At 42.9% G+C, this 25,715-nt stretch overlaps 1 protein-coding gene across 11 annotated transcripts in view; it reads right to left on the bottom strand.

Annotated features, from left to right (window-relative positions):
- Positions 1-25,715, bottom strand: part of LOC126284608 (rabphilin-3A-like) — a 971,947-nt gene that overhangs the window by 240,075 nt on the left and 706,157 nt on the right. The window lies entirely within an intron of this gene.

The following is a 25,715-nucleotide window of genomic DNA, read 5'->3' as shown; positions in this document are numbered from 1 at the left end:
AAGATTGAAAAATGGCGGTGGTTCGGCAACGATTTGGCCGGCCATATCGCGATATTCCACGGGACCCGTGGTTACTCTGCAAGGTCGCATCATGGCCAAGGCTTATGTGACTATTTTCGATGATCTGATTCATGCCATTGTACTATGTTTGTTCCCTAATGGTGATTCTGTGTTCCAAGACACAGAGCTCTCGTTTAAAGAGCTTGTATCGCCCAGGACTACATTTGTGAGCACTTGCGTGAATATCGCATCTCACCTGACCACCACAATCACCAGATCTCAATATAATTGCACATTTCGTGTCTACTTCGGGGAGAAGGCTGCGTGATCGCTATCTACCTCCATTATCGTTACCTGAACTTACCACAAATTTGCAAGAAGATTAGCATAAGACTCGCTTGAAAACCAAACAGGGACTGTAACCATCCATTTCGAGACGACTGGAAGCTATTTCGAATGTCAAAGGGTTTGCTACACTATATTGAGCATGGTAATGTGTCAAGCTTTTGGTATTTACATATTTTTGGGCACCCTCTGTATATCTTGCTACTTGTTTTAACCGATCTTTTGTTCATCGGCAATCATTGTTGCTACTAATGCGTTGTATAACTGTTATCAGTTTGAAAGTGGATATCCTTAAATATTTTTACACTATCCAGTCACTTTAATGTGACCACCTGTCAAAAGCTCGAATAATCGCACTTTGCAGCACGGACCACTGCGAGAAGTGCAGAAAGAGAGTCAGTGAGCTTCTGGAAGTCACTGACAGGGATGTGGAGACATGTCGACTCCGTTGCCGTGACCAGCTACACTATAGCGTGAACAACCCCATCGAGATGGTTCCACGGATTCTCGATCGGGTTTAAATCCGGGGAGTCTGGTTGCCAGGGGAGTACAGTACTCATTCTGGTGCTCTTCAAACAACGCACGTACACTACGAGCCAAGTGACACGTTGCAGCCGGTCGTAGTGACCGAGCGGTTCTACGCGCTTCAGTCGGGAATCGCGCTGCTGCTACGGTCGCAGGTTCGAATCCTGTCTCGGCCATGGATGTGTGTGATGTACTTAGGTTAGTTAGGTTTAAGTAGTTCTAAGTCTAGGGGACTGATGGTATCAGATGTTAGGTCCCATAGTGTTCAGCGCCATTTGAACCATTTTTTTACACGTTGCATTGTCCTGTTGTTAGATGCCATCGCGTCGAGGAAGAACGAACTGTATGCAAGGGTGGACATGGTCCCTAGGGCGTAAGCGTGCTGATCCATTATGCCTCTCAGAATGACGAGATCACCTCCCTACTCTGGCATGGACTCTTCCGACGATTATTCCAGGATGTCTGCTTTCAGACATTTCACTTTGTGCAAGCCAAAGGCCGTGTGTTATCTGAAAAGGCCACCTGTCTCCATTCAGTGGACGTCCAGTTTCGGCACTGGAGTGAAATTCCAGCCTTCGTCGCCGATGAGCAGCAGTCAGCATGTGTGCTTGAACCAGTCACCTGCTGCAGACGACCATACGCAGCAACGTTCGCTGAACGGTCGTTGAGGAGACACTGTTGGTTGCATCTTGATTCATCTGAGAGGTCAGTTGCTTAACAGTTGCTCGTCTATTTTCCTGCCCGTACAGATCTCCACAGGTGTTGTTTATCCGTATTGTCTATGGCCCTTGGTGCACCACAACTGCGTTGGCACTAGTTTTGGCTAGCACCACTTTGCCATCCACGGTACACTTTAACCACGGAGGCACGCGAAGATTACAGATTTAGTCGTTTCGGAAATGGTCCCACACTTGGCCCGAAACCCAACGATATCTACATACCTACACATATACTCCGCTAGCCACCAAGCGGTGTGTGGCAGAGGGCACAATTAGCGCCAAATTAATATTCCCCCCCCCCCCCCCCCCCAAACGGCTCTGTTCCACTCGCGGATCGCGCGAGGGAAAAACGACTGCCTGAACGCCTCACTACGAGCTCTTATTTCGCTTATCTTTGAATGATGATCATTACGCGATTTGAAAGTTGGTGGTAATAATATATGCTCTACATCTTCGGTGAATTTAGAGAGCAGCCCCTTCTGTTTAGCGCGTCGTCTGTCTGCAAGTGCGTCCCACTTCAAACTTCCTATGAGATCTGTAACGCTCTCGCGATGGCTAAATGTATCAGTCACGAATCTTGCCGTTCCTCTTTGGACGTTCTCAATCTCTTGAATCAGACCCAACCGGTAATGGTCCCATACAGACGAACAATACTTTATGACTGGACGAACTAATCTATTGTAAGCTGTTTCCTTTGTTGAAGGACTGCATTGCTTCATAATTCTAGCAATAAACCGCAATCTAGAGTTCGCCTTACCCGTTAGTTGTGTAATCTGATCATTCCATTTGAGATCATTTCGATTAGTCACATCCAGATACTTGACGAATGTTACGGCTTCCAAAGACTGGGCATTTATTTTGTACTTGTACATTAATGGGGATTTTCCCCTTGTTATACGCAGTAGGTTACACTTACTAAAATTGAGAGATAACTACCAGTCATTACACCGCGCATTTATTTTCTGCAAATCCTCATTGATTTGTTCACAGCTTCCGTGTGATATTACTTTCCTGTAGGCTTCATCATCATCGGGAAACAGTCTAAGGCCGCTGTCAATACCATCAACTAGATCGTTTACTTAAATCGTAAAAAGCATAGAACCTATTACGGTGCCCCCTGTCTGTTAGATAACTTTCTACCCAACCGCATATGTCATTGGATAGACCGTAAGCGAGCACTTTTTGGAGCAAGCGACAGTGCGGAACAGAGTCGAACGCCTTTCGAAAGTCGAGAAATATGGTATCAACCTAGGAGCCGGTATCTAGAGCCTGTTGTATATCATGCACAAACAGGGCCATCTGTGTCTCGCATGACCGCTGTTTCCTAAAACCGTGCTGGTTTCTGCAGATGAGCTTGTCAGAGTCTAGAATGGTCTGAACACAAAATATGTTTCATGATTCTACAACAAATCGATGTCAGTGAAATTAGCCGGTAATTATGTGCATCCGAGTTTCTACCCTTTTTATAGATTTCTTTGACCTGAGGCTTCTTCCAGTTCCGTGAAACTTTCCGCTGTTACGATAATATCTGATAGATGATGGATAAGGATGGTGCTATATTTGTGGCATAGTCAACTTATAATCTTACGTGGATACCGTCTGGGCTAAATGACTTCCTGGCGTCTAAGGATCTCAGCTGTTTTACAATCCCAGATACACTAAACACTATGTCAGCCATCCTTTCGTTTGTTCGATAATTGAAAGGGGGGATGGTGCTCCAGTCCTCTACGTAAACGAGGTTTTGAAAGCTAGGTTTAGAATTTCGGCCTTCTGTTTATCATCATGAGTTACATTACCCGTGCTGTCAGCAAGAGAAGGTATTGAATTATTTGTAGCGTTCATAGATTTCATGTACGACCAACATTTTTTGGGGTTATTTTTAGAATCTGCAGATAAAATATTGCTTTCAAATTCGTTAAAAGAACCTCTCATTGATATTTTGACAGCTGCTTTCATTTCGCAAAATTTCTGTTTGTCGGTGGAGCAGTGACTACGTTTAAAACGACTGTGCAAAATTCTCTGCTTTCTCAGCAACTTCCTAATCTGTTTGTTGTACCATGGTGGATCCTTTCCCTCCTCTGTATTTTTGCTGGCACATACTTGTCTAGCACATGGTGGACAATACCTTTAAATTCCGACCGAAGATGCACGCCCTTTAGAACGTCAGATAAATCGCTCCGCCAGCCGATGTGGCCGAGCGGTTCTAGGCGCTTCAGTCTGGAACCGCGCGACCGCTGCGGTCGCAGGTTCGAGTCCTGCCTCGGGCATGGATGTGTGTGATGTCCTTAGGCTGGTTAGGTTTAAGTAGTTCTAAGTTCTATGGGACTGATGACCTCAGAAGTTAAGTCCCATAGCTCTCAGAGCCATTTGAACCACCTTTAAATCGCTCCGTTTCCGAATTACGACGACTGCCCTGTTTAGGCGTCATCCCCACACGCTTTACATAGCCTCCTCTGCTAGTGCTGCCACCTGGCGTCTGTGAGTGGGTATTTAGTCTGTTGTCGAGCATAGGTGGATGGCATATTAAAGTGAGTGCATCGTATATTTGTTGCCATTAGGTGAAGAATATTTCAGTTACGGATTAGTTTCAACAAGTAGAGATTTCTTTACATCTTTATCTACATCTACATCTACGTGATTACTCTGATATGCACAATAAAGTGCCTGGAAGAGGGTTCAGTGAACCACCTTCAAGCTGTCTCTTTACCGTCCCACTCTCGAACGGCGCGCAGGAAAAACAAGTACTTAAATTTTTCTGTGCGAGCTCTGATTTCTCTTATTTTATCGTGATGATCATTTCTCCCTACACTATGTAGGTAGGTGACAACAGTACGTTTTCGCAATCGGAGGAGAAAACTGGCGATTGAAATTTGATGAGAAGACCCTCTCACAAAGAAAAACGCCTTTGTTTTGATGATTGCCACTCCAATTCACATATTATCCCCTATTTAGCGATAGTACAAAATGAGCCGCCCTTCTTTGAACTTTTTCGATGTAATCCGACAGTCCCACCTGATGTGGATCTCACACCGCAGAGCAATACTCCAGAATAGGGCGGACAAGCGTGACTCTTGAGTGACCTGTTGCACCTTCTAAGTGTTCTGCCAATGAATTGCACTCTTTGGTTTGCTCTACCCTCAACATTATTTACGTGATCGTTCCAATTTAGGTTATTTGTAATTGTAATCCCTAATCATTTCGTTGAATTTACAGCCTTAAGATTTGTGTGACTTATCGCGTAATAGAAATTTAAGCGATTTCTTTTAGTACTCAAGAGAATAACTTCACCTTTTCTTTATTCACACTGTTCTTTTTTCTTTTCGCACCATAGAGATATCTTGTCACAGTCATTTTGCAATTCTGTTTGGTCATCTGATGACTTTACGAGACGGTAAATGACAGTATCATCTTCAAACGAACTACTAGGGCTTCCCAGATTGTCTCCTACGTCATTAATATAGGTCAGGAACAATAGAGGACCTATAACACTTCCTTGGGGAACGCCGGATACTATTTCTGCACAGCTGACACATGTATTCAAGAAAGATAAAAGAAGTAATCCACTAAATTACAGACCCGTATCATTAACATCGATATTCAGTAGGATTTTGAAACTTATATTGTGTTCGAACATTACGAATTATCTCGAAGAGAACGGTCTAACACAGTCAACACGGATTTAGGAAACATCGTTCATGTGAAACGCAACAAGCGCTTTAATCACACGAAGTGCTGAGTACTATCGTCAAGGGATCTCACACTGGTTCCGTATCTCTAGGTTCCCAAAAGGCTTTCGACACCGTACCTCACAAGCGGCTTGTGATCATATTGCGTGCTTATGAAATACCGCCCCAGTGCGATTGGATTCGCGATTTCCTGTCAGAGAGGTCACAGTTCGATAGTAACTGACCGAAAGTTATCGAGTAAAAGGCAAGTAATATCTGGCGTCCCCCATGGTAGTGTTACCATGGTAGTGTTACCCTCTGATTTTCCTTGTCGATATAGACAAATTGGGAGACAATCTGAGCAGCAACAGTCTTAGGCTGCTGCAGATGACCGCCTAGTAAAGTCGCTAGGTGAAAGGAAATCACAAAATATGGTGCGAAAATTGGCAATTGATCCTAAATAATGAAAAGTGTGAGGTCACCCATATGAGTGCTACAAGGAATACATTAAACTTCGGTTGCATGATAAACCAATCAAATCTAAAGGCTGTAAATTCAACTAAACACCTAGGAATTACAGTTACAAACTAATTCTCACGAAATTTCAGTCAGCAACTTTCTCTTCCGAATGCGTAAATATTTTGTTGACAGCGACTTACATTGAAAGTATGGAAAATCAGGGCTCGCATGGAAAGATATAGGTGTTCATTTTTACCGCACACTGTACGAGAGTGGAATAACAGAGAATTAGTGTGAAGGTGGTTCGATGGGCCATCTATAGAGGAATATTGTAAAGGTGATTAGATGAACCCTCTACCAGGCATTTAAGCGTGATTTGCAGAGTATCCATGTAGGTGTACATCATTACTACTACAATTTAATTTTGTTTACCCTTTTATCACTTACACTTACTAGCAATTTTTATTTATTTATTTGTTGTCTGACCGGTTTTTAGAAGTGAATGTTTGAAAGTGGATTGGAGAAGAGCGTGTTTGCAATTCAGGGTCTCAGCAAGCCACTAACAGAGTGGGCGTATGGCAGCTGTGGCTTGTGACCACACCGCATGAATAATAGAAGCCGACGCGCTGTCGCTGTCGCCGCCTGATTCTGTGGCTCAACAGGTTGCCGCTGTTAGGTCGCGGCGCGGCGCGGCGTCCCGGTTGCGCATCCAGCAAACACGTACTGTGTCACAGGTGCGGTTAATTATCGCCGTACACATCACGCTAATGAAAGGACCCGACAACGACGTGACTAGAGGCGGAAAACATGCTCTTACTGAATAAGGATGGAGGAAAGGAACGGCAGTATCCTTTCGAAAGAAAACATTTCGATATTCGCCTTTAGCGAGGCAGGACAATCAAGGAATACTTAAATTTCGATAACTCGCTAGGGGTTTGAACCGTTGACTCTCGAGATACGAATACAATGTTTTAACCATGGTGACACCTACATTTTATAAAAAAATTGTTTTGTTTATTTATAGTGCGTGACATATCGTATTGAGCAGAAAGTGAGCCACAATTTTTACCCAAATTTCATCCTGAAAAATATCGAGTGCGGCCTATATCCGGTAATTGCTGTACAAAAATTAAGCTCATTTGCAAAAATATAGCTTGCATCTGTAACCGAAACTGGCGACTAGGCATTTTATTATGCAGCAGTACAAACTTCCAGCGGTGTTTTATTGGCATTAACATTGTTCAGGTTTACCAGTACTGCGTCGTTAGCTTATAATTCAGTTTCAGTTGGATGCTGGTAAGAAAGCCGATTTATGACATAAACGACCATTTAGAGCGAAAAGCATCACGAGGCCAAGGAATTTATCATGCTTACGAACGTACAGTTGCGCATTACACCAAAGCCACAACTAACAAGGCCCTAAAAAGGTGCGACCAGGACGACATTGGGTTGTTTCAGAAGAAAAATGGGAGAAGGCAGTTTCAAAGAGAAAATCGTTCAAGGGACCGAGTGTGTCAAATATCCGGAACTTGAAGCTAAGGTTCTTTCCTGTGTCCAAGATTAAAGATGGTAAGCCTATGTCACGAGAAATTATCCAACTGAAGGTCTTAAAGTGTTAAACTTGCATCACCGAGAATTACTTGCGACTGTTGGTTGGTGTCATCGGTTTATGCGGAGCAATGGTCTTGCTCTCCGATGGAGTACTACATTAGCATAGAGAATGCCAGCTGGTTTCGAGGAGAAGCTGGTAAACTTCCAGTGTTAAGTCATCCATTTGAGAAAATATCACTCATATGTTTTTCATCAGACTGGCAATGTTGACGAAACGCCAGTATTTTTCGGGATGCCAAGCAATACGACAATAGACATGAAAGGGGCAAAAAGTATCTCCATAAGAGGAACCGGAAATGAAAAAATTAGAATAACTGTGATGTTAGCTTTAACAGTCGATGGGGGGAGTTACCCCTTTGTGTCATTTGGAAGAGGAAAACCATGCCCAAAGGAAACTTTTCTGTGGCCTTAGCAATTCGCTGTCAAGAAAAGGGCAGAATGATGACACAAATGATGGTTGACTGGTTGTCTACCGTTTTGGAATCGCAGATCTGGAGGAATGCTTGCTAAGAGAGCCATGCTAGTTTTGGATGTTTTCGAGGGACATTTAACCACCGAAGTAAAAGATAAACTTGCTGCATGAAAGACAGATCTCGTCGTAATGCCGGAGGAATTTGTTCAAAACAACAGGTACTAGATGTGGGCATACACAAACCATTCAAGGACAACCTGTGAGAAAGGTATTCATATTGGCTCCTCGAAGAAGGTAAGATTAAGAAGCTACTAGTCACCCTTGTGTGCGAGTGGATTCTTACCTATGATCTGTGTCCATCATAAGGAGATCAAGAAATACTACACATGGAATGGGTTGGATGGCAATGAGGATGATGTACTGTGGGAAGAGAATAAAGAGAATGATAGGAGTGAGAGCGATGAATTGAATGTCGGTATTGGTAGTGATGAGAGTAGATAGGATGAAATATGTTGAAAATGTGTTTTATCAAATGTTAGAATAAATATTTACTATATACCTACATCTTACATGTAAGTACAAATAAATTTTTGGTAATTTTTCTCCTGTCAATCAGTGTGTGGTTTATTTTCACGTCCACTCTTCTTTTTATATTTATTTATTTATTTCTTACTCGAAATTTAGGGATGCGGCCTATATGTGGTGGCAGAAAATTTTAGGACAAAAAAGGTGCACTGAAGGGTCTAACCATAGCCACCCGTTCCGCAGCGTGTTCTTCTATCTTTGGATCGCAATGCAACAGCATTTCTGCGTGGCAAAGACTCGACAAGTCCTTGGTAGGTTACTAGCGATATGCGGCACTAGATTTCCACGCACAGGTGGCGTGATTTCCGGAAATTATGGGAAAGGTAAAAAGGTAAAAATACGAGGGCTAGCATAAATCCTTGGGTAACAGAAGAAATATTGAATTTAATTGGTGAAAGGAGAAAATATAAAAATGCAGTAAATCAAGCAAGCAAAAAGGAATGCAAACGTCTCAAAAATAAGATCGACAGGAAGTGCAAAATGGCTTAGCCGGCATGGTTAGAGGACAAATGTAAGGATGTAGAGGCTTATCTCACTAGGGGTAAGATAGATACTGCCTACAGGAAAATTAGAGAGACCTTTGGAGAAAAGAGAACGACTTGTATGAATATCAAGAGCTCAGATGGAAACCCAGTTCTAAGCAAAGAAGGGAAAGCAGGAAGGTGGAAGGAGTATATAGAGGGTCTATGCAAGGGCAATGTATTTGAAGACAATATTATGGAACTGGAAGAGGATGTAGATGAAGATGAAATGGGAGATACGATACTGCATGAAGAGTTTGACAGAGCACTGAAAGACCTGAGTCGAAACAAGGCCCCCGGAGTAGGCAACATTCCATTGGAACTACTGACGGCCTTGGGAGAGCCAGTCCTGACAAAACTCTACCATCTGGTGAGCAAGATGCACGAGACAGGCGAAATAACTTCAGACTTCAAGAAGAATATAATAATTCCAATCCCAAAGAAAGCAGGTGTTGACAGATGTGAAAACTACCGAACTATCAGTTTAATAAGTCACAGCTGCTAACGCGAATTCTTTACATGCGAATCGGAAAACTGGTAGAAGCCGACCTCGGGGAAGATCAGTTTGGATTCCGGGGAAATGTTGGAACACGTGAGGCAATACTGACCCTACTACTTACCTTAGAAAATAGATTAAGGAAAGGCAAACCTTCATTTCTAGCACTTGTAGACTTAGAGAAAGCTTTTGACAATGTTGACTGGCATACTCTCTTTCAAATTCTAAAGGTGGCAGGGGTAAAATACAGGGAGCGAAAGGCTATTTACAATTTGTACAGAAACCAGATGGCAGTTATAAGAGTCGAGGAGCATGAAAGGGAAGCAGTGGTTGGGAAGGGAGTGAGACAGGGTTGTAGCCTCTCCCCGGTGTACTCATTTATACGTGGCCAACATGAACTTGATAGTAACAAGCATTCCCTACATTACGTGTTAACAGTCACCTAGTATCACAGTCACTTTGAACTAAGTGGACGTAGGGAATTCCCAGCTGTCGAGAGAAGTAGAACAAGGCATGCACTTCGAGAGGGGCCATAAAACAGCCAACCCTTCGCAGCTTGGAGGCAGATACCATTAGCTAACAATAAGATTAAGCGAGCTTCTCTGACACACCTGCATAGAATGGATAGAAACAGCATAGCAGGGGTCCACGTGGCCGCTGTTAGAGGATGAATACATGGAATTCGCGTTTATGAAAAATGTTAAGTCGCACAAAATAAAGTTAATGGTGGAACAGAGACGGTGGGACAGAACACACAAAGAAAGACCACACCTGACGCTTGGGAAAGCTTCTCGGAAAGGAATGCTTTCAGAATCACAACGGGAGGTCTTTGAAAAGCACAAAAAACATTTTCGTAATGTTTCATTTTTATAAAACAGAATACAGGTCACAGTGAAAAGCACCACTATTTTTAGCAATTAGTCGCATATCACGTGATGAAGTCATGGAGGACACGAGAGTACATGTGGATAGCTCGTGTATGGCTGGAGTTTGAGAGTACAGGAGCGAAACATGAATGCCATAAGCCAGAAAGAAAATAGTTTCAACCCGCAATACGCATTTCAAGCTTCATTTGGCCACGAAATGATGCAAGTCGTACCACAATCAGCATTGGCCGCCACGACTTGTGGTAGGGGATGAACACCAGGTATAGCGGGGTAGAAGAGAAAGAGATCTCTTCAGATCAGGGCAGTGTGTAGACGAACAGTTGCTGTTCTATCGACCTAGAAGAGCTTTTTATTGAACACTTGTGTTCACAGGGTTCGAAAGTTTCATACTATCTTCGGAGTGAAGATTACACATTTCGACCCGAGTTAGTTTTATCTGCAGACCAGTTAAAGAGGGCAGAGATGTACACATAGCTAAGCCATAGCGAGTGGACGTTGCCAATAGTTTAGCTAGGGAAAAACACAGTTTTTCGCCTCACGAGAACTCAGGGCAGTTTCCGACTGCTGATACAGTCAAGGTCAGAATGGTGTTGAGGTTTACAGGTCCTCACAGCATTGGCACGCCACTGTCACCATGCGCCACTGCCGACCACAGCAGCCACCCAGAACGCTCGGTAAATATTGCGTTTCTCTGGACTCAGTAAGGGAGTCACTAACTTGCGTGTGTACTTCAGTTCTATTGGAGATTGGAGTTGGGTTATTTATTTTCTTCTAATTCCTTGTGTCCATGCTCGCCACTTTTCGTGTGTGTATTGATACGGCTTACAAGTCGAGAAAGGTATCGATAAATGTACGTAATTGTCCAGTTAAAATAGCATAGACAAGAGGGCATACTGAAGTGTGGTGAGTGTAATACTTTGAAGGGAAAATTTGTTGTGATTATTGTATATTTGGAAATGTGTGGTAAGTTCCTATAGGACCAGACTGCTGAGATCGTCAGCCCCTAGGCTTACACACCGCTTAATCGAATTTAAACTAACTTACGCTATAGACAACACACACACCCATGCCCGGGGGAGGACTCGAACCTCCGAGAGGGTGAGCCATATGAACCGTGGCATGGCAGCTCAAACTATTATTGTATTGTAAGTTACACTACGGCTTTCTTTCTTATGTAAGAATGTTTTTGAAAGATTGTCATGTGTTCATATTTACTACCCACTTGAACCCAATGTATATGATAAATCTGCAATAAAAAGATTTAGTACAGAACTATGGACCTTGCCGTTGGTGGGGAGGCTTGCGTGCCTCAACGATACAGATAGCCGTACCGTAGGTGCAACCACAACGGAGGGATATCTGTTGAGAGGCCAGACAAACGTGAGGTTCCTGAAGAGTTGTTGCAGGGGCAACAGTCTGGATGGTTGACTGATCTGGCCTTGTAACGCTAACCAAAACAGCCTCGCTGTACTGGTACTGCGAACGGTTGAAAGCAAGGGGAAACTACAGCCGTAATTTTTCCTGAGGGCATGCAGCTTTACTGTATGAACGAGGATAATGGAATGTAGTCGAATTAAGTTGGGTGCTGCTGAGGGAATTAGATTAGGAAATGAGATACTTAAAGTAGTAAAGGAGTGTTGCTATTTGGGGAGCAATATAACTGATGATGGTCGAAGTAGAGAGGATATAAAATGTAGAATGGCAATGGCAAGGAAAGCGTTTCTGAAGAAGAAAAATTTGTTAACATCGAGTATAGATTTAAATGTCACGAAGTCGTTTATGAAAGTATTTGTATGGGGTGTAGCCATGTATGGAAGTGAAACGTAGACAAAAAATAGTTTACACAAGAAGAGAATATAAGCTTTCGAAATGTGGTGCTACAGAAGTACGCTGAAGATTAGATGGGTACATCATATAACTAATGAGGAGGTATTGAATAGAATTGGGGAGAAGAGGAGCTCGTGGCACAACTTGACTAGAAGAAGGGATCGTTTGGTAGGACATGTTCTGAGACATCGAGGGATCACCAATTTAGTGTTGGAGGGCAGCGTGGAGGGTAAAAATCGTAGAGGGAGACCAAGAGATGAATACACTAAGCAGATTCAGAAGGATGTAGGCAGCAGTAAGTACTGGGAGATGAAGAATCTTGCACAGGATAGAGTAGCATGGAGAGCTGCATCAAACCAGTCTCAGGTCTGATGACCACAACAAAAACAACAACAACGGTTGTTTGTGTGTTCTAGAGTAGAGGCTACCTCGTCCTCACTGAAGTATTTTAGGGCAAGTATGACGACTGTTATTCTAATGTCTAATCGTGACTTCATCAGGGATCTCCTTACCTTGCAGGGTCTGGGTTCAGAGGCGTTTTAGCTCTGTCAGATATCTCCGTGCATGGTACGTGGTAAGGACGGGTCATAACTACTGGGAGAGTACGTTAGAAGGGATTCGATTTTTTTGTAGGATTTCTGGTCACTGAGTAATCGGACCTGATTCGGTTTCAGCTTCCATTTTAAAACTGAATTACGCACGACATAGGCAAGCGAATTGACAGACACATATATGACAGTCATGCCTAAAGTATGTCTCACAATTGACAAGAATTTCAACTCGGTCACGCCACCGTTAGAGTCACACATGCGTGGTGTGCACGGCTCTTGCAGTGAGCATCGTATATAAACGGAGCGCAGACGATTGAGGACTGTGGGCCACAAAGAGAGCATCCACAGACATAAGCGACTGTCAAATCGAGGAGATTGTTACAGCCCTGCACCTGAGAACGAGTATCTCGGAAAATAGCGAAGGTGGTGGGATGCACGGGTGCTGCTGCTGTGAGCATCATTCTAAAGTGGTTGGAAGGTAATGATAAACGATCAGTAAGCAGCAGGCTATTGGAAAACCGCGCCTCGTCACAGAGCTTGGAAGTCAGAGACTTACCTGTTCTGTCAAACACAATAGACGGCGATGTGTTGCTGAACTGATGATAAAAATGCCGGTGCACGCACAAGTGTTTCGCAGCACACAATTCGCACACATCTGTGGACTACGTGAACATTTTGTGGACTACCTGTATCTCTTCATGTTTCATGTCTTCGCTGATGGCGATGGGCTGTATCACAAGTGCAGAATTATATTATAGTGGCTTGACGAGCGTGGTAATGAACTTATTTGAAGTCTTAGTCACAAAATTCACCTGATCTGAAACCGACAAGTCACATCTGGGACGTTATCTGATATCACAAGCAACTTTCCCATATTGTTGTTGTTGTCTTCAATCCTGAGACTGGTTTGATGCAGCTCTCCATGCTAATCTATCCTGTGCAAGCTCCCTCATCTCCCAGTACCTACTGCAACCTACATCCCTCTGAATCTGCTTAGTGTATTCATCTCTTGGTCTCCCTCTACGATTTTTACCCTCCACACTGCCCTCCAATGCTAAATTTGTGATCCCTTGATGCCTCAGGACATGTCCTATCAACCGATCCCTTCTTCTAGTCAAGTTGTGCCACAAACTTCTCTTCTCCCCAATCCTATTCAATACCTCCTCATTAGTTACGTGATCTACCCACCTAATCTTCAACATTCTTCTGTAGCACCACATTTCGAAAGCTTCTACTCTCTTCTTGTCCAAACTATTTATCGTCTATGTTTCACTTCCATACATGGCTACACTCCATACAAATACTTTCAGAAACGGCTTCCTGATACTTAAATCTATACTCGATGTTAACAAATTTTTCTTCTTCAGAAACTCTTTCCTTGCCATTGCCAGTCTACATTTTATATACTCTCTACTTCGACCATCAACAGTTATTTTGCTCCCCAAATAGCAAAACTCCTTTACTACTTTAAGTGTCTCATTTCCTAATCTAACTTCAGCATCACCCGACTTAATTCGACTACATTCCATTATCCTCGTTTTGCTTTTGTTGATGTTCATCTGATATCCTCCTTTCAAGACACTGTCCATTCCGTTCAAGAGCTCTTCCAAGTCCTTTGCTGTCTCTGACAGAATTACAATGTCATCGGCGAACCTCAAAGTTTTTATTTATTCTCCATGGATTTTAATACCTACTTCAAATTTGTCTTTTGTTTCGTTTACTGCTTGCTCAATATACAGATTGAATAACATCGGGGAGAGGCTACAATCCTGTCTCACTCCCTTTCCAACCACTGCTTTCTTTTCATGCCCCTCAACTCTTATAACTGCCATCTGGTTTCTGTACAAATTGTAAATAGCCTTTCGCTCCCTGTATTTTACACCTGCCACCTTTAGAATTTGAAAGAGAATATTCCAGTCAACATTGTCAAAAGCTTTCTCTAAGTCTACAAATGCTAGAAATGTAGGTTTGCCTTTCCTTAATCTTCCTTCTAAGATAAGCCGTAAGGTCAGTATTGCCTTACGTGTTCCAACATTTCTACGGAATTCCAACTGATTTTCCCCGAGATCGGCTTCTACCAGTTTTTCGATTCGCCTGTAAAGAATTCGCGTTAGTATTTTGCAGCTGTAGCTTATTAAACTGATTGTTCGGTAATTTTCACATCTGTCAACACCTGCTTTCTTTGGGATTGGAATTACTATATTATAGTTCAAGTCTGAGGGTATTTTGCCTGTCTCATACATCTTGCTCACCAGATGGTAGAGTTTTGTCAGGACTGGTTCTCCAAAGGAAATCAGTAGTTCTAATGGAATGTTGTCCACTCCCAGGGCCTTGTTTCGACTCAGGTCTTTCAGTGCTCTGTCTAACTCTTCACGCAGTAACGTATCTCCCATTTCATCTTAATCTACATCCTCTTCCATTTTCATGATATTGTCCTCAAGAACATCGCCCTTGTATAGACGCTCTATGTACTCCTTCCACCTTTCTGCTTTCCCCTCTTTGCTTATAACTCGGTTTCCATCTGAACTCTTGATATTCATACAAGTGGTTCACTTTTCTCCAAAGGTCTCTCTAGTTTTCCTGTAGGCAGTATCTATCTTACCCCTAGTGAGATAAGCCTCTACATCCTTACATTTGTCCTCTAGCCATGCTGGTTTAGCCATTTAGCACTTCTTGTCGATCTTATTTTTGAGACGTTTGCATTCCTTTTTGCTGCATTTTTATATTTTCTCCTTTCATCAATTAAATTCAATATTTACTTCTGTTACCCAAGGTTTCTACCAGCCTTCGTCTTTTTACCAATTTGATCCTCTGCTGCCCTTCATCCCTCAGAGCTACCCATTCGTCTTCTACTGTATTTCCCCCCACCCCCCATTCCTGTCAATTGTTATCTTATGCTCTCCCTGTAACTCTGTACCACCTCTGGTTGTTTCAGTTTATCCAGGTCCCATCTCCTTAAATTTCCACATTTTTGCAGTTTCTTCAGTTTTAATCTACAGGTCAAACAGATAGATTAGAGTCCACATCTGCTCCTGGATATGTCCTACAATTTAAAACCTGGTTCCTAAATCTCTGTCTTACCATTATATAATCTATCTAATACCTTTTAGTATCTCCAGGATTCTTCCATGTATACAACCTTCTTTCATGATTCTTGAACCAAGTGTTAGCTATGATTAAGTTATGCTCTGTGCAAAATTCTACCAGGTGGCTTCCTCTTTCATTTCTTAGCCCCAATCCATATTCACCTACTATGTTTCCTTCTCTCCCTTTTCATACTCTCGAATTCCAGTCACCCATGACTATTAAATTTTCGTCCCCCTTCACTACCTGAATTATTTCTTTTATCTCGTCATACATTTCTTCAATTTCTTCGTCATCTGCAGAGCTAGTTGACATATAAACTTGTACTATTGTAGTAGGCGTTGGCTTCGTGTCTATCTTGGCTACAATAATGCGTTCACTATGCTGTTTGTAGTAGCTTACCTGCACTCCTATTTTATTCATTATTAAACCTCTTCCTGCATTACCTCTATTTGATTTTGTATTTATAACCCTGTATTCACCTGACCAGGAGTCTTGTTCCTCCTGCTACCGAACTTCATTAATTCTCACTATATCTAACTTTAACCTATCCATTTCCCTTTTAAATTTTCTAACCTATCTGCCCGATTAAGGGATCTGACATTCCACGCTCCGATCCGTAGAATACCAGTTTTCTTTCTCCTGATAACGACATCCTCTTGAGTAGTCCCCGCCCGGAGATCCGAATGGGGGACTATTTTACCTTCGGAATATTTTACCCAAGAGGACGCCATCATCATTTAACCATACAGTAGAGCTGCATGCCCTCGGGAAAAATTACGGCTGTAGTTTCCCCTTACTTTCAGCCGTTCGCAGTACCACAACAGCAAGGCCGTTTTGGTTAGTGTTACAAGACCAGATCAGTCAATCATCCACACTGTTGCCCCTGCAAATCTGCAAATACTGAAAAGGCTGCTGCCCCTCTTCAGGAACCACACGTTCGTCTGGCCTCTCAACAGATACCCCTCCGTTGTGGTTGCACCTACGGTAGGGCTATCTGTATGGCTGAGGCACGCAAGCCTCCTCTCCATACCATGCAAATCAGTATCACTTTACTTGAAGTAGGGTGTGTGTGGTATCAAACTCATCAGCTTGATGAGTAGATGAGTAGAGAGTATTTAAAATAGTATGTTAAGGGGAAAAATTATACCGCCACCTTACATCCTACGTGAAAAGAACCCAACAGAAATTTACAACACTTTGAGAGAGGAGTATTGGAATAGTACAGTGGACCGTAGTACAGTACCACAGTGGTCTGCTCGTTTCTGTAAAGCAACCCAAGAAGTGACAGGCCTTCAACTGGCAAAGACCACACCTCTCAGGTTACTGCTAAAAGCATTTCGAGAGAGGAGCGATAAAAAACATGCGAAGAAATTGCATATGAGGTCAGAATGTCTACCACTTAACTTGACAGAATCATAATTGAAAAGTTAAAGATGAGGACAGTTGCTGCCAGATCGATTCCACATGATCTGAGTGAAGAGCAGAAAGCTGCTCTCAAAAGAATCGAAGCACGGAGTTGAACAGATGGACTGTTGCATTTTACGAAACCTGGATACGAGATTTTGAGTCTGAACTGAAGTCTTCAGCCGTCACAGGAAACGTTTCGACACTCCACGCGCGAAAAAATTTCGCCGTCAACATTCAAATGTGAACTGATGATGATCTTTGTGTATGACATGAATGGAGTGTTAGCTAAAACTATAGTGCCCCAAGGGACATCTGTAACAGGAGCGTAACACAAGCTGTTTCTGCAAAATATTTTGCGCTCGATAATTCGTCAAAGAAGGCCTGACATGGTTGCAGCTTGTATCCTCTTTTTGCACGATAAAGCGTACCAGTGAGAGAAATGCACGACAAATGAGGATGGGGAGTACTTCCCCATGCACCATAAAGACCTGATGTGAGTCTACCATAGTCTGATTTGTTTACAATGAAATGAACACCCTTAGCTGCTTACAGGCGTTGACATACGTCAACGGGGCCAGATGAAAATGTGTGCCCCGACCGGGACTCGAACCTGGGATCTCCTGCTTACATGGCAGACGCTCTATCCATCTGACACACCAAGGACACAGAGGATAGCGCGACTGCAGGGTTTTATCTCTGGCACGCCTCCCGCGAAACCCACATTCTCGGCGTGTTGTCCCGCACTCATATACAACCGCTCGCTCACCGATAGATCTGTACCTACAGATTGGAAAATTGCGCAGGTTGCACCAGTGTTTAAGAAGGGTAGAAGGAGTAATCCATCTAACTTCAGACCTATATCATTGACGTCGGTTTGCAATAGGGTTTTGGAGCATATACTGTATTCAAACATCACCTCCAAGTGAACGATCTATTGATACGTAATCAGCATGCCTTCAGAAAACATCGCTCTTGTGCAACGCAGCTAGCTCTTTATTCGCACGAAGTAATGGCCGCTATCGACAGGGGATCTCAAGTTGGTTCCGTATTTCTAGATTTCCGGAAAGCTTTTGACACCGTTCCTCACAAGCGACTTCTAATCAAGCTGCGGGCCTATGGGGTATCGTCTCAGTTGTGCGACTGGATTCGTGATTTCCTGTCAGGAAGGTCGTAGTTCGTAGTAATAGACGGCAAATAATCGAGTAAAACTGAAGTGATTTCAGGTGTTCCCCAGGGAAGCGTCCTGGGACCTCTGCTGTTCCTGATCTATATAAATGACCTGGGTGACAATCTGAGCAGTTCTCTTACGTTGTTCGCAGATGATGCTGTAATTTACCGTCTAGTAAGGTCATCCGAAGACCAGTATCAGTTGCAAAGCGATTTAGAAAAGATTGCTGTATGGTGTGGCAGGTGGCAGTTGATGCTAAATAACGAAAGTGTGAGGTGATTCACATGAGTTCCAAAAGAAATCCGTTGGAATTCGATTACTCGATAAATAGTACAATTCTCAAGGCTGTCAATTCAACTAAGTACCTGGGTGGTAGAACTACGAACAACTTCAGTTGGAAAGACCACATAGATAATATTGCGTTTCATTGGCAGGACACTTAGAAGATGCTACAAGTTCACTAAAGAGACAGCTTACACTACACTCTTTCGTCCTCTGTTAGAATATTGCTGCGCGGTGGGATTGACGGAGGACATCGAAAGGGTGCAAAAAAAAAAAAAAAAAAAAAAAAAAGGCAGCTCGTTTTGTATTATCACGTAATAGGGGAGAGAGTGTAGCAGATATGATACGCGAATTGGGATGGAAGTCATTACAGCAAAGACGTTTTTCGTCGCGGCGAGATCTATTTACGAAATTTCAGTCACCAACTTTCTCTTCCGTTACGAAAATATTTTGTTGAGTCCAACCTACATAGGTAGGAATGATCATCAAAATAAAATAAGAGAAATCTGAGCTCGAACAGAAAGGTTTAGGTGTTCGATTTCCCGCGCTCTGTTCGGGAGTGGAATGGTAGAGAGAGACCGAGCGAGGTGGCGCAGTGGTTAGACACTGGACTCGCATTCGGGAGGACGACGGTTCAATCCCGCGTCCGGCCATCCTGATTTATGTTTTCCGTGATTTCCCTAAGTCGCTCCAGGCAAATGCCGGGATGGTTCCTTTAAAAGGGCAAGGCCGACTTCCTTCCCCGTCCTTCCCTAATCCGATGAGACCGATGACCTCGTTGTCTGGTCTCCTTCCTCAAAACAACCAACCAACCAATGCTAGAGAGATAGTATGATTGTGGTTCGATGAACCCTCTGCCAAGTACTTAAATGTGAATTGCAGAGTAGTCATGTGGATGTAGATGTAGATGTAGTGCCCCCGCCAATTATACTCATTACTCGCGGCGCGTTGCCTATTCCCGTAAGAGTTCGGGCACTGTCCTGTGGGAATGTCCCTGCAGCACTACCAGATGGCACTCACTGTCGTGGGGGTTGTGGTCACAATATTTCGTCTCATGACTACATCTGTTGGATATATTCCCATTTCTGGCTTACCCTACAAATTTCACCCGCTATGACTCCCTTTATTTAGGTAAGGAAAAGTACAAGGGAAGCTATAATGTCACTAAGAGCGATTTTAGAAGGAAGAGTTTAGATGGAAAGAAAATCGTCTGCCCCATTCATTGACGTAGAGACAGAGCGGACTGGAAAATAGTGTTCAGAGAAATGAATTAATTTTGAGCAGCCTGAAGAGATAAAAGAATGATACTCAGTCAATACTAAAATCGGACTACAGATCAGGTATCAGTGACATTTAAAAAAGCCAAGAATGAGGAGAGGTGCCTGGCAAGGCTATTCTCTCTCTCCATATTTATTTAATTTACGAGCTTTTACCTGCGGCTGTACTTCCATATCAGCCATAACTTCAGCTGCCCTTCCGTGGCTGCCTGTTTGGGTAAGCATAGCTCGTGATGAGCGTCCCGCTCTCCCCCCTTTCCAAGCTGCCCCACCGCACGATGTGTCAGCATGTGCAACCTCATTGAGGACCAGTGTCTACCGGGAGGCATGGGCAGGAGTGTCCATCTACGAATTGTGCTGCTGAAGTAGCTACACATTATACAATGCATACATTAAGCAACAACTAGTGTGGAAATAGGAATTAAACAAACTGAAGATTGTATAAGCATTGTATCCTTTACTTTGAATCAGATCGTGCAGTACGTATCAAATAATAAAAGCGTTTTCACAAATATGATAAAGATCTCAAGTCAAAGAGTAAATAACTTTTTCAGAGAGTAAATATTTTTCCTTAATTCGCGTAATACTCTTCAAATCAACGTGTATATTGTACTACACACTTTATAAAGTAGCCTGTAATCTTCCTCAGGGCCTAATCTAATTCCATGCCAAATTTCATCGAAATCGGTTCCACAGGTTAGTTGTTAGAACATAATAGACAGAGTTACTTTTGCTTTTATAATATGAGTATGGATAAAAACTGTCAGTTGTGATACCTTTTTCTGTAATTTTATTCTGAAGAAATAAAGTGTATACAATGCCCAAGCTATGCTCGAGTCAGAGAGATAGATAGACATGACGTTTTTAGATAATAATTTAAATCATTATATATTTTTTCCGTCCTCCTATTTTTATGGGATAAAGCCTACACCGTGACCCAAGCAAGCTATGCTCAAGTTACCTGCGAAAACACCATGATAATAGTAGTTTTGGAGATCAGCCTGTTAAAACGAAGAAACAGACAGATACGACGGTTTTAAGTAAAACTTTAGATCATGATAATATTTTTCAGTGATCCGATTTTGATGAAATACAGCCAGTAAGGTGCCACAAGCTGAACTCAAGTTACCTGCGAAAACCCCACGAAAATTCGTCTAATATTTTTGGAGAAGTGTGTTAAAACAGACAAACCTCTCATGAACGGTGCGTGTTGTTTGACCTATGTACCACGTCTCACAGTTTCCGCCAGGAATCTGATACACACCCGCTTTACGAAGCTGTAAATCGTCCTTCACAGAGCCGATTACAGCTGCAATCTTCGTGGGGGACCCGGAAGATCACGTTAACACAGCGTTTTTCAAGAATACGACCTATGTTCGAGAAAAGTGATGTGTGGAGCATCGAAGATACACACGCTTATTACAGCCAGACAAGTCAGTTGTGGCCGAACTTTGTATTGATACAGGGCATTCCATGAATTTCAGTCATGTGAAGATTTTAACGTCCACCTCTTCCTTTTGGGAATCTTTCTTCAATAAAGCTATAGAAATTAGATTAGCTAATAATTTAATAAATAGAGATAATGTTTTTAATTTGGACAAAGCATGGAATCCGGCTCTTGGGGTATTTAAACTGCAGAGGACTCGTCATGTTCTCACCGCCGCCTTCGACACAGGCGGCGCATGTGTAAGCGTATTTCTTTGCCGCCGCCAGCGCTTGTGACCCGCATGCGCAGTACCGACGTGGTGGAACATATAAGACCGCTCTGAGGATGCCCGGACGATACGAGGCCGAAATATCAGTGGAGGAAATTTTATTTGCGCGGCTGCATGCCCACACTTCAATGGACTAGTCACCATAAACCTTGGCGGCATTGCAGAATAACCATGGTGCCTCTGGAATACCGCCATATGGCTGCCGAAATCACCATCGAACCCCTGCCATGTTTCAGTATTGCGACGTAAACTCGCCCTGAAGTTGAAAACAGGCGAAACAAGACTCATACGACCAAATGACATTCTTTCAATGCACCATAGTGCGGGTTTTGTGGCTTCTGTAGCACTCTATCCTGTCAAGAAAGTTTTGCATCCCTGGTGAGTGGTTTTCGGATTGCAGGCCACCCCATTCACGTTGCTTTGCTGCTGACGGGGTTCGAGAATGCGACGTTCAGTTCTGCAGTGACTTTTGCGGCCGACGTCCTCTTATTTCCTCCATATTCTTTGTCACCCTCCCATGAACCATGGACCTTGCCGTTGGTGGGGAGGCTTGCGTGCCTCAGCGATACAGGTAGCCGTACCGTAGGTACAACCACAACGGAGGGGTATCTGTTGAGAGGCCAGACAAACGTGTGGTTCCTGAAGAGGGGCAGCAGCATTTTCAGTAGTTGCAAGGGCAACAGTCTGGATGATTGACTAATCTGGCCTTGTAACAATAACCAAAACGGCTTTGCTGTGCTGGTACTGCGAACGGCTGGAAACAAGGGTAAACTACAGCCGTAATTTTTCCCGAGGGCATGCAGCTCTACTGTATGATTAAATGATGATGGCGTCCTCTTGGGTAAAATATTCCGGAGGTAAAATAGTCCCCCATTCGGATCTCCGGGAGGGGACTACTCAAGAGAATGTCGTTATCAGGAGAAAGAAAACTGGCGTTCTACGGATCGGAGCGTGGAATGTCAGATCCCTTAATCGGGCAGGTAGGTTAGAAAATTTAAAAAGGGAAATGGATAGGTTAAAGTTAGATATAGTGGAATTAGTGAAGTTCGGTGGCAGGAGGAACAAGACTCCTGGTCAGGTGACTACAGGGTTATAAACACAAAATCAAATAGGGGTAATGCAGGAGTCGGTTTAATAATGAATAGGAAAATAGGAATGCGGGTAGGCTACTACAAACAGCATAGTGAACGCATTATTGTGGCCAAGATAGATACGAAGCCGACACCTACTACAGTAGTACAAGTTTATATGCCAACTATCTCTGCAGGTGACGAAGAAATTGAAGAAATGCATGATGAAATAAAAGAAATTATTCAGATAATGAAGGGAGACGAAAATTTAATAGTCATGGGTGACTGGAATTCAAATGTAGGAAAAGGGAGAGAAGGAAACATAGTAGGTGAATATGGATTGGGGCTAAGAAATGAAAGAGAATGCCACCTGGTAGAATTTTGCACAGAGCACAACTTAATCATAGCAAACACTTGGTTTAAGAATCATGAAAGAAGGTTGTATACATGGAAGAACCCTGGAGATACTAAAAGGTATCAGATAGATTATATAATTGTTAGACAGAGATTTAGGAACCAGGGTTTAAATTGTGGGACATTTCCAGAGGCAGATGTGGACTCTGACCACAATCTATTGGTTATGACCTGTAGATTAAAACTGAAGAAACTGTAAAAATGTGGGAAATTAAGGAGATGGGACCTCGATAAACTGACTAAACCAGAGGTTGTACAGAGTTTCAGGGAGAGTATAAGGGAACAATTACCAGGAATGGGGGAAAGAAATACAGTAGAAGAAGAATGGGTAGCTCTGAGGGATGAAGTAGTGAAGGCAGCAGAGGATCAAGTAGGTAAAAAGACGAGGGCTAGTAGAAATCCTTGGGTAACAGAAGAAATATTGAATTTAATTGATGAAAGGAGAAAATATAAAAATGCAGTAAATGAAGCAGGCAAAAAGGAATACAAACGTCTCAAAAATGAGATCGACAGGAAGTGCAAAATGGCTAAGCAGGGATGGCTAGATGACAAATGTAAGGATGTAGAGGCTTATCTCACTAGGGGTAAGATAGATACTGCCTACAGGAAAATTAAAGAGACCTTTGGAGATAAGAGAACAACTTGTATGAAGTTCAAGAGCTCAGATGGAAACCCAGTTCTAAGCAAAGAAGGGAAAGCAGAAAGGTGGAAGGAGTATATAGAGGGTTTATAAAAGGGCGATTTAGTTGTGGACAATATTATGGAAATGGAAGAGGATGTAGATGAAGATGAAATGGGAGATATTGCGTGAAGAGTTTGACAGAAAACCGAAAGGCCTGAGTCGAAACAAGGCCCCCGGAGTAGACAACATTCCATTGGAACTACTGACAGCCTTGGGAGAGCCAGTCCTGACAAAACTCTACCATCTGGAGAGCGAGATGTTTGAAACAGGCGAAATAGCCTCAGACTTCAAGAAGAATATAATAATTCTAATCCCAAAGAAAGCAGGTGTTGACAGATGTGAAAATTACCGAACAATCAGTTTAAGCCGACCTCGGGGAAGATCAGTTTGGATTCCGTAGAAACATTGGAACACGTGAGGCAATACTGACCTTACGACTTATCTTAGAAGAAAGATTAAGGAAAGGAAAACCTACGTTTATAGCATGTGTAGACTTAGAGAAAGCTTTTGACAATGTTGACTGAAATACTCTCTTTCAAATTCTAAAGGTGGCAGGTGTAAAATACAGGGAGCGAAAGGCTATTTACAATTTGTACAGAAACCAGATGGCAGTTATAAGAGTCGAGGGGCATGAAAGGGAAGCAGTGGTTGGAAAGGGAGTGAGACAGGGTTGCAGCCTCTCCCCGATGTTATTCAATCTGTATATTAAGCAAGCAGTAAAGGAAACATAAGAAAAATTCGGAGTAGGTATTAAAATCTATGGAGAAGAAATAAAAATGTTGAGGTTCGCCGATGACAATGTAATTCTGTCACAGACCGCAAAGGACTTGGAAGAGCAGTTGAATGGATTGGACAATGTCTTGAAAGGAGGATAAAAGATGAACATAAACAAAAGCAAAACGAGGATAATGGAATGTGGTCGAATTAAGTCGGGTGTTGCTGAGGGAATTGGATTAGGAAATGATACACTTAAAGTAGTAAAGGAGTTTTGCTATTTGGGGAGCAAAATAACTGATGATGGTCGAAGTAGAGTGGATATAAAACGAAGACTGGCAATGGGAGGAAAGCGTTTCTGAAGAAGAGAAATTTGTTAACATCGAGTATAGATTTCAGTGTCAGGAAGTCATTTTTGAAAGTATTTGTATGGAGTGTAGCCATGTATGGAAGTGAAACATGGACGATAAACAGTTTGGACAAGAAGAGAATAGAAGCTTTCGAAATATGGTGCTACAGAAGAATGCTGAAGATTAGATGGGTAGAGCACATAACTAATGAGGAAGTGTTTAATAGGATTGGGAAGAAGAGAAGTTTGATGCACAACTTGACCAGAAGAAGGGATCGGTGTGTAGGACACGTTCTGAGGCATCAAGGGATCACCAATTTGGTGTTGGAGGGCAGCATGGAGGGTAAAAGTCGTAGAGGGAGACCAAGAGATGAATACACTAAGCAGATTCAGTAGGATGTAGGTTGCAGTATGTACTGGGAGATGAAGAAGCTTGCACAGGATAGAGTAGCATGGAGAGCTGCATCAAACCAGTCTCAGGACTGAAGACCGCAACAACAACAAATTCTTTGTCAGTGAGCTACCGTCGTGATCACTCGACACACACTTTCTTCCGCGTTTTGACTTAATGGATAATGTTTTTGCTCTTTCCTTGTATGCAATGTAAATTTACAATATGGTGCCTCTTGAAATTCAAGACACTTCAGCTCACTGGCTTACGGAGGCACCTGTATACAAGCACCAACAATTTTCCCCCTTTCGAATTCACTTCGCTACGACAAAATACACTTACAACTTCACAGGACACTGTTCTGACCATGAGTGCAACTTGTAACGTATTTAGGGCGTTGCACAGGCTGCGTCCATTGTCAGCTATAACAGTGCATCCTACAGGAATGGCCAACGTCTGCTTTTACGTTGAAGCATGCATCTGTCGCGGTGTTTCCATTCTTCCATCCGCCCTTTGTATTTGTCTAGTTTCGTATAGGAGATCTCGCGCGAACTTG

The sequence above is a fragment of the Schistocerca gregaria genome, chromosome 8 (assembly GCF_023897955.1).
Source record: "Schistocerca gregaria isolate iqSchGreg1 chromosome 8, iqSchGreg1.2, whole genome shotgun sequence".
NCBI classification, from domain to species: domain Eukaryota; kingdom Metazoa; phylum Arthropoda; class Insecta; order Orthoptera; family Acrididae; genus Schistocerca; species Schistocerca gregaria.
The sequence above is the reverse complement of the archived record's forward strand: the minus strand, read 5'-3'. Positions and strand labels throughout refer to the sequence as shown.